General features: G+C 40.0%; 1 pseudogene; it reads left to right on the forward strand.

Annotated features, from left to right (window-relative positions):
- Positions 1 to 7,505: 7,505 nt before the first annotated feature.
- Positions 7,506 to 9,281, forward strand: Ppp3cb-ps1 (protein phosphatase 3 catalytic subunit beta, pseudogene 1; annotated as a pseudogene).
- The last annotated feature ends 988 nt before the right edge of the window (positions 9,282 to 10,269 follow it).

A 10,269-nucleotide genomic window follows, 5' to 3' on the forward strand; every position in this document is an offset into this window, starting at 1 on the left:
TAGTTCTTGAAGTTCTAGCCAGAGCAATCAGACAACAAAAGGAGATCAAGGGGATACAGATCGGAAAAGAAGAGGTCAAAATATCACTATTGGCAGATGACATGATAGTATAGTTAAGTGATCCCAAAAGTTCCACCAGTGAACTACTAAAGCTGATAAACAACTTCAGCAAAGTGGCTGGGTATAAAATTAACTCAAATAAATCAGTTGCCTTCCTCTATACAAAAGAGAAACAAGCCGAGGAAGAAATTAGAGAAACGACACCCTTCATAATAGACCCAAATAATATAAAGTACCTCGGTGTGACTTTAACCAAGCAAGTAAAAGATCTGTACAATAAGAACTTGAAGACACTGAGGAAAGAAATTGAAGAAGACCTCAGAAGATGGAAAGATCTCCCATGCTCATGGATTGGCAGGATTAATATAGTAAAAATGGCCATTTTACCAAAAGCAATCTACAGATTCAATGCAATCCCCATCAAAATACCAATCCAATTCTTCAAAGAGTTAGACAGAACAATTTGCAAATTCATCTGGAATAACAAAAAACCCAGGATAGCTAAAGCTATCCTCAACAATAAAAGGACTTCAGGGGGAATCACTATCCCTGAACTCAAGCAGTATTACAGAGCAATAGTGATAAAAACTGCATGGTATTGGTACAGAGACAGACAGATAGACCAATGGAATAGAATTGAAGACCCAGAAATGAACCCACACACCTATGGGCACTTGATTTTTGAAAAAGGAGCCAAAACCATCCAATGGAAAAAAGATAGCTTTTTCAGCAAATGGTGCTGGTTCAACTGGAGGGCAACATGTAGAAGAATGCAGATCGATTCATGCTTATCACCCTGTACAAAGCTTAAGTCAAGTGGATCAAGGACCTCCACATCAAACCAGACACACTCAAACTAATAGAAGAAAAACTAGGGAAGCATCTGGAACACATAGGCACTGGAAAAAATTTCCTGAACAAAACACCAATGGCTTATGCTCTAAGATCGAGAATCGACAAATGGGATCTCATGAAACTGCAAAGGACTGTAAGGCAAAGGACACTGTGGTTAGGACAAAACGGCAACCAACAGATTGGGAAAAGATCTTTACCAATCCTACAACAGATAGAGGCCTTATATCCAAAATATACAAAGAACTCAAGAAGTTAGACCGCAGGGAAACAAATAACCCTATTAAAAATGGGGTTCAGAGCTAAACAAAGAATTCACAGCTGAGGAATGCCGAATGGCTGAGAAACACCTAAAGAAATGTTCAACATCTTTAGTCATAAGGGAAATGCAAATCAAAACAACCCTGAGATTTCACCTCACACCAGTGAGAATGGCTAAGATCAAAAACTCAGGTGACAGCAGATGCTGGCGAGGATGTGGAGGAAGAGGAACACTCCTCCATCGTTGGTGGGATTGCAGACTGGTAAAACCATTCTGGAAATCAGTCTGGAGGTTCCTCAGAAAATTGGACATTGAACTGCCTGAGGATCCAGCTATACCTCTCTTGGGCATATACCCAAAAGATGCCTCAACATATAAAAGAGACACGTGCTCCACTATGTTCATCGCAGCCTTATTGATAATAGCCAGAAGCTGGAAAGAACCCAGATGCCCTTCAACAGAGGAATGGATACAGAAAATATGGTACATCTACACAATGGAATATTACTCAGCTATCAAAAACAACGAGTTTATGAAATTCGTAGGCAAATGGTTGGAACTGGAAAATATCATCCTGAGTGAGCTAACCCAATCACAGAAAGACATGCATGGTATGCACTCATTGATAAGTGGCTATTAGCCCAAATGCTTGAATTACCCTAGATCCCCAGAACAAACGAAACTCAAGACGGATGATCAAAATGTGAATGCTTCACTCCTTCTTTAAATGAGGAAAAAGAATACCCTTGGCAGGGAAGGGAGAGGCAAAGATTAAAACAGAGACTGAAGGAACACCCATTCAGAGCCTGCCCCACATGTGGCCCATACATATACAGCCACCCAATTAGACAAGATGGATGAAGCAAAGAAGTGCTGACCGACAGGAGCCAGATGTAGATCGCTCCTGAGAGACACAGCCAGAATACAGCGAATACAGAGGCGAATGCCAGCAGCAAACCACTGAACTGAGAATAGATCCCCCGTTGAAGGAATCAGAGAAAGAACTGGAAGAGCTTGAAGGGGCTCGAGACCCCAAAAGTACAACAATGCCAAGCAACCAGAGCTTCCAGGGACTAAGCCACTACCTAAAGACTATACATGGACTGACCCTGGACTCTGACCTCATAGGTAGCAATGAATATCCTAGTAAGAGCACCAGTGGAAGGGGAAGCCCTGGGTCCTGCTAAGACTGAACCCCCAGTGAACTAGACTATGGGGGGAGGGCGGCAATGGGGGGAGGGTTGGGAGGGGAACACCCATAAGGAAGGGGAGGGGGGAGGGGATGTTTGCCCGGAAACCGGGAAAGGGAATAACACTTGAAATGTATATAAGAAATACTCAAGTTAATAAAAAAAAATAAAAAATAAAAAACAAAAAAACAACAATGATTTCATGAAATTCTTAGGCAAATGAATGGAACTAGAAAGTATCCTGAGTGAGGTAACCCAATCACAAAAGAACACACATGGTATGCATTCACTAATAAGTGATGTGTATTAGCCCAAAATCTCTGAATACCCAAGATATAATTCACAGACCACATAAGGTTCAAGAAAAAGGAAGACCAAAGTGTGGATGCTTCAGTCCTTCTTTGAAGGGGGAACAAAAATACTTAAAGGAGGCAATATGGACACAAAGTGTGGAGAAGAGAATAAAGGGAAGGCCATACAGATACTGTGCCACCTGCGGATCCATCCAATATACAGCCACCAAACCAAGACAATATTGTGGATGACAAGAAGTGCATGCTGATAGGAGAGGCTCCTGAGAGGCTCTACCAGAGACTGACAAATACAGAAGCGGAGCTTGCAGCCAACCATTGGACTGAGAAAGGGTCCCCTGAGGAGTTAGAGAAAGGACTGAAGGAGCTGAAGGAGTTTCCAACTCCATAAGATTATCAACAATATCAACCAACCAGAATCCCCCCTCTTAAGAATTCCCAGGGACTAAACCACCATCCCAAGAGTACACTGAGATGGTCCTATGGCTCCAGCCGCATAAGTAGCACAGGATGGTCTTGTTGGGCATCAATGTGAGGAGAGGCCCTTGGTCCTGTCAAGGCTTGATACCCCAGTGTAGGGGAATGTAAGGGTGAGGAGATGGGAAGCAGTGGATGGGTGGGAAGGGAGCACCCTTAGAGAAGCATGGGGGTAGCGGGATTCTGGAGGGGAAACTGGGAAAGAGGATAACATTTGAATTGTAAATAAAAAATCCAATAAAAACACCATGTATGATTAAAAAAGCATTAAAATACAAAAAAAAAGAAATACTCAAGTTAATAAAAAAAAGAAAAGAAAAAAAGAAAAAAATGGGGTTCAGAACTAAACAAAGAATTCACAACTGAGGAATGCCGAATGGCTGAGAAACACCTAAAGAAATGTTCAACATCTTTAGTCATAAGGGAAATTCAAATCAAAACAACCCTGAGATTTCACCTCATACCAGTGAGAATGGCTAAGATCAAAAACTCAGGTGACAGCAAATGCTGGCAAGGATGTGGAGAAAGAGGAACACTCCTCCATTGTTGGTGGGATTGCAGACTGGTACAACCATTCTGGAAATCAGTCTGGAGGTTCCTCAGAAAATTGGACATTGCACTACCTGAGGACCCAGCTATACCTCTCTTGGACATATACCCAAAAGATGCCCCAACATATAACAAAGGCACATGCTCCACTATGTTCATAGCAGCCTTATTTATAATAGCCAGAAGCTGGAAAGCACCCAGATGCCCTTCAACAGACAAATGGATATAGAAAATGTGGTACATCTACACAGTGGAATATTACTCAGCTATCAAAAGCAATGACTTTATGAAATTCGTAGACAAATGGTTGGAACTGGAAAATATCATCCTGAGTGAGGTAACGCAATCACAGAAAAACACACATGGTATGCACTCATTGATAAGTGGCTATTAGCCCAAATGCTTGAATTACCCTAGATGTACAGAGCACATGAAACTCAAGAAGGATGACCAAAATGTGAATGCTTCACTCCTTCTTTAAAACGGGAACAAGAATATCCTTGGGAGGGAATAGGGAGGCAAAGTTTATAACACAGGCAGAAGAAACACTCATTCAGAACCTGCCCCATATCTGGCCCATACATATACAGCCACCAAACTAGATAAAATGGATGAAGCAAAGAAGTGCAGGCCGACAGGAACTGGATGTAGATCTCTCCTGAGAGACACAGCCAGAATACAGCAAATACAGAGGCGGATGCCATCATTAAACCACTGAACTGAGAACGGGACCCCCGTTGAAGGAATCTTAGAAAGGACTGAAAGAGCTTGAAGGGGCTTGAAACCCCTATAAACAACAATGCCAACCAACCAGAGCTTCCAGGGACTAAGCCACTACACAAAGACTATACATGGACTGACCCTGGATTCTGACCCCATAGGTAGCAATGAATATCCTAGTAAGAGCACCAGTGGAAGGGGAAGCCCTGGGTCCTGCTAAGACTGAACCCCCAGTGAAGGTGATTGTTTGGGGGAGGGCGGTAATGGGGAGAGGATAGGGAGGGGAACACCCATGGAGAAGGGGAGGGGGAGGGGCTAGGGGGATGTTGGCCTGGAAACCGGGAAGGTGAATAACAATCGAAATGTAAATAAGAAATACTCAAGTTAATAAAGACAGGAAAAAAAGAATAAAAATATGCTTTTTATTGTTTAATTTTGATGAATTTGGATTCTCTTTGGTATCAGGAAACATAAGCAAAGAGGAAACAAAATGAAGTGATAATACCTATTAAGGAAAAGTTAAAAAAAAAAGATGAAATAGAAATAATAGAAAAAACAGAGAAATCAACCATGCAATTAGATAGGCCTTTGCTAACATTAAAAAAAGGTGAGGCAAACTTTAGTTAAGATTTCAAAGGGAAAACAGTCTATGTTTGAGATTAACAAAATCCTAAATAAAAGAAAGAATACTGTTTTCAAATTTAAACAAAGGTATTTTAACATATAATGTAAACTTCCTGAAATGAAGTTTTCAAATAAAAATAAAGATTACGTGAAAGTAAGCAAATAACAAATTAGAACAACCTGAGGGGAAAGATATTGAGTCAGTAATTTCCATATTTCTGTCATATTTCATAGTACTATATACATTTTCTTGTGAATTCTTTTAAACTTCTAAGTAGGAAGAAATAACTTCACGAACTATTTTAAAAGCTAAAAAGGAGAAGACATTCCTTTTTAAACCACATTTGGAGAGTAGTAATACCCTGAATAGCCAAAGTATAATAGAGGAAAACAAAAGAAAATCTATCAAGTAATATACCTTTCAGGAAGTAGTGGTACATATTTTTGATTCCAATAGTAAGAAAGCAGTGGAAAGGGGGTCACTGTGAATCTGAATCCATCCCTGTATACACATTTAGTACTAGTACATTTGAGTACATAATTAGATTGCATTTCAAAAACAACAACAAAAACTCATATCAAATCAACAACCAAAAATAATATACCTTATTTTTCTTCCCATAGGTAGTGCAAAATACTTGAGAAAACAAATTTGAGGATAGAAAGATTAATTTGGCTCCTAGTTTCTGAGGATTTATTTATTGTGTGGGTAGCTCCATGGCTGTCTAACCTGTGATGAGGTAGGGAAACCAGGGAGCAAATACCAAGAGAAATGATCCAAGGAAAACATTTACCCTACAAAGGCAACCAGCTCCTAGTGAGAGGCTTGAATATTGAACTAGTCAGTGAATTAATCCATTGAGAAAATTAGCAGCTATAGGGTCAAATAATCCTTCAAAAGAACTATGATCTGGTGACCAACCTCAAATATGTGAGCCTTTGAGAAGACATGTCATAGCCTCATTACAATATAAGTCAGCAATCCTAAGAAGAAATTCAGCTATAGGCAGATATGAAAAATTCATCAGAAGTCTAACTAACTATGATTTTTGCTACAACTTAACCTTGATTTGTCATATGAAAATCAACCACAAAATAGAGAAAAAAATCTTACTAATCATTTTAATAATTGTAAGAAAGCTTATGCAGATAAGAATACAGGCACATGAGGAAATCCTAAGGTTTAGGGGAGGATTGATCTAAAGAAAGGGTGAGTTAAAAGCCGTAAGGAAACCCACTATCCCTAACCCCATTAAAAAATATATTATTGAAGGGCTAATAGACTATACATGACATGAAAGAAAAAGGCAAAGATACTGGGGGCTTAAAGGATTAAGCAGAAATGACAGCTGTGAGTTGGTGAAAGCTAAGAAAACGAAGATGAAAAAACCTTGTGGAAACTCACTAGCGAGCAAGCTGTACATATCATATATATGTTTGTATATAACACAGACACACACACAGAAACACACACACACACACACACACACACACACACACACACACACACACATAACTTAAAGGAATCCAAAGGGAATATCTTTTCTTTTTTTTTTTTTTTCAGACCTGAGGTCCAAACCCAGGTCATTGTGCTTCCTAGGCAAGCGCTCTACCTCTGAGCTAAATCCCCAACCCTTTTCAAAGGGAATTTCTCTGCATGAGAAAACAATTATACTCCCAGAAGAGAGAAATCACATTATAAGGTACGAGATACCTATATGTTTCACTCTTTAAGGAGGCCTCAGATCTCTCAAAACCAATATAAACCATTGACATTGTCATTGCTTACCAACCACAACTACATGGTAAGACCCCGTTGCTGAAGACTGTATGCACTTTTGTAGAAGGATGTAAACAAGACAATTTCAAAATGACCCAGACATTTTCATTTTGTTGGCTAATTTTCATAGTTGAAGAAAGTGTTATACAGCCTGCTCTGGTAGAAAATATAACAATAACTTTATCCAGTGTTATGCAGACCCTATATGTTATAATACTGATTTGATAGGCAAAATGTGTTTCCTTGTGCAATAGGGTCATAACTATTTGGGGACAGCTAAATGTGTTCTGATTATATTTGAAGCCTGTTTCACAAGAGGGAATTTTTATGCCTGGTCTTATAACACTGATCAAAAGCCGATAGCTGTGGAGATCATTGTGTAGAATCTATGGAGGTCCTAAAGTAGACGCCATGCGTATGAGTCGTGAATAAGAACCTAGGGAGGCTGAAGGGTAGAGTCTGTTATTGTTACTTCGTTAAAGAATCATGTTGTCGGGTCCGCCATGTTCCCCAGTGACTCCACAGCTCGGCTCTGGTAGCAGACTCCCCGCCCCCAACCCCTCCTGGCTAGCACCTAGCTGAGCCCCAGGCCCAGCATGGGGTCTGGAAGCCAGCCAGGCCATGCAGCCTCCTCTGCCCCCACCGCCCCCTCTCGGGGCCGACCTCGTGGTCAAAGCTGTTCCTTTTCCCCCAACTCACCGGATGAAATCTAAAGAAGTGTTTGATATGGATGGGATACCCAGGGTTGATGTTCTGAAGAACCATCTGGTAAAAGAAGGCCGGGTAGATGAAGAAATTGCACCAAGAATTATCAATGAGGGTGCTGCCATACTTTGGTGGGAGAAAACCATGATAGAAGTAGAAGCTCCAATTACAGTGTGTGGTGACATCCATGGCCAATTTTTTGATCTGATGAAACTTTTTGAAGTAGGAGGATCACCTGCTAATTCACGATACCTTTTTCTTGGTGATTATGTGGACAGAGGTTATTTTAGTATAGAGTGTGTCTTGTATTTATGGGTCTTGAAGATCCTATACCCAAGCACATTATTCCTTCTGAGAGGCAACCATGAATGCAGACACCTCACTGAGTATTTTACCTGTAAGCAGGAATGTAAAATTAAATATTCAGAAAGGGTCTATGAAGCTTGTATGGAGGCTTTTGACAGCTTGTCCCTTGCTGCACTTCTAAACCAACAATTTCTTTGTGTTCATGGTGGACTTTCACCAGAGATATACACACACTGGATGATATTAGGAGATTAGATAGATTTAAAGAGCCACTTGCATTTGGACCAATGTGTGACTTGCTATGGTCTGATCCTTCTGAAGACTTTGGAAATGAAAAATCACAAGAACATTTTATTCATAATATGGTTCGATGATGTTCTTATTTTTATAACTATCGAGCAGTGTATGAATTTTTACAAAACAATAATTTGTTATTGATTATAAGAGCTCATGAAGCTCAAGATGCAGGCTATAGAATGTACAGAAAAAGTCAAACTACAAGGTTTCCTTCATTAATAACATTTTTTTCGGCACCTAATTACTTAGATGTCTACAATAATAAAGCTGCTGTACTAAAGTATGAGAACAATGTGATGAACATCTGGCAGTTTAACTGTTCTCCACATCCTTACTGGTTGTGCAATTTTATGGATGTCTTTAAATGGTCTTTACCATTTGTTAGAGAAAATGTCACAGAAATGTTGGTAAATGTTCTGAGTATTTGCTCTGATGATGAACTAATGACAGAAGGTGAAGACCAGTTTGATGTAGGTTCAGCTGCAGCCCGGAAAGAAATCATAAGAAACACCGAGCAATTGGCAAGATGGCAAGAGTCTTCTCTGTTCTCAGGGAGGAGAGTGAAAGCGTGCTGACACTCAAGGGCCTGACTCTCACAGGGATGTTGCCTAGTGGAGTGTTGGCTGAAGGATGGTACACCTTGCACAGTGCAATACGAGGATTCTCTCCACCACATAGAATCTGCAGTTTTGAAGAGGCAAAGGGTTTGGATAGGATCAATGAGAGAATGCCACCTCGGAAAGATGCTGTGCAGCAAGATGTGGTTTCAATTCCCTGAACACCGCACATACCACTGAGAAACACGGGACTGGCAACCATAGTGCCCAGTGACCAGCGGCTTCCTAGGGAGGGACAGATCACTAAGGAGCCGGAGGGGTCGGCCGAGCTGATGATAAATGTCATAATCGCTCTGAAGAAACAAACCATTGTGCTTTTTGAGACCCTTGCCCCCTCCGAATGGAGGCTTGAGGGCACTGGGACCTGTGCTGTCCATAAGATTGGGGAATCGCTGCCACAGTGGAGAGCAGTGAGCAAGGGGCTTGGGACAATTTCCAGTGGAGGAAACCCAAACCTCTATTTATGCTTGTGATTCACACATTTACGTTTACAAATGAGATTTCCTTTGTTTTTCCCCTCAGTAAAATTAGATTTTTTCAACCATGACTTTAAATGCAATCTTTAGAGTTAACATAGAACCTCCCTCACCCCCACCCCATGAAATGTCTTTAAAAGGATGGATTAGCATCGTCTTTTTTTTAACCACACATTTTAATTGAAAAATTATTGCATATTGACAATACATTATACCATTCTTGTTTTTATTTTACTAAAATTCAAGGTAAACTATGCTCACATGTAAATCATCAACAATAATATAAAGAAAGTGGTGATTCATACACATACTTGTTAGAAAAATAATTAGAGCTAAAAGTCTTGCATCTCATTTTTAAAATGTTATGAGAAAATATAAGACTGCATAATTAAGGCTATATTGCAATAAACACAGAACCTTTAAAATCCCATCATATATCCTCATAAACTTTAAAAATCTTAGTGGATTGTGTTTTAAAATTTATAATAGTTTAAGTTAAAAGTCAGTTCAGCAATGAATTTTCAGAACTGGATTTATTATTAGAAATAGTAAGTCATAGAAAAAAAATCCCTTCTAGTTTATATTGCATTTGTGTTTTTGTATACTATTTTCATGCTTTGTAAAATAAATACTGTAGTGTGATGGTTTGCATAAGCTTGGCCCAGGCAGTGGCACTATTAGAAGGTGTGGTCTGGTTGGAAGAAGTGTGTCACTGTGGGGGTGGGCTTGGAGACCCTCCTCCTAGCTGCCTGAGAATGCTGTCTTTTCCTGGCTTCATTTGGGTGAAGACGTGTAACTCAGATCCTTTTACACCAAGCCTGGCTGGATGCTGTGATGCTGCCATGCTCCTGCTTTGGTGATAATGGACTGAACCTCTGAACCTGTAAGCCAGCCCCCATTAAATGTTGTCCTTTGTCAAACTTACATTGATCATGGTGTCTGTTCACAGCAGTAAAACCCTAACTAAGACATGTAGTATGTTACATCAGTATAGATAATGCAGAGTTTGCCATAGTTGGGGACTAAATTGTATTAACTAACAT

Source organism: Rattus norvegicus, chromosome X (assembly GCF_036323735.1).
Source record: "Rattus norvegicus strain BN/NHsdMcwi chromosome X, GRCr8, whole genome shotgun sequence".
In the NCBI taxonomy this organism is placed as follows: domain Eukaryota; kingdom Metazoa; phylum Chordata; class Mammalia; order Rodentia; family Muridae; genus Rattus; species Rattus norvegicus.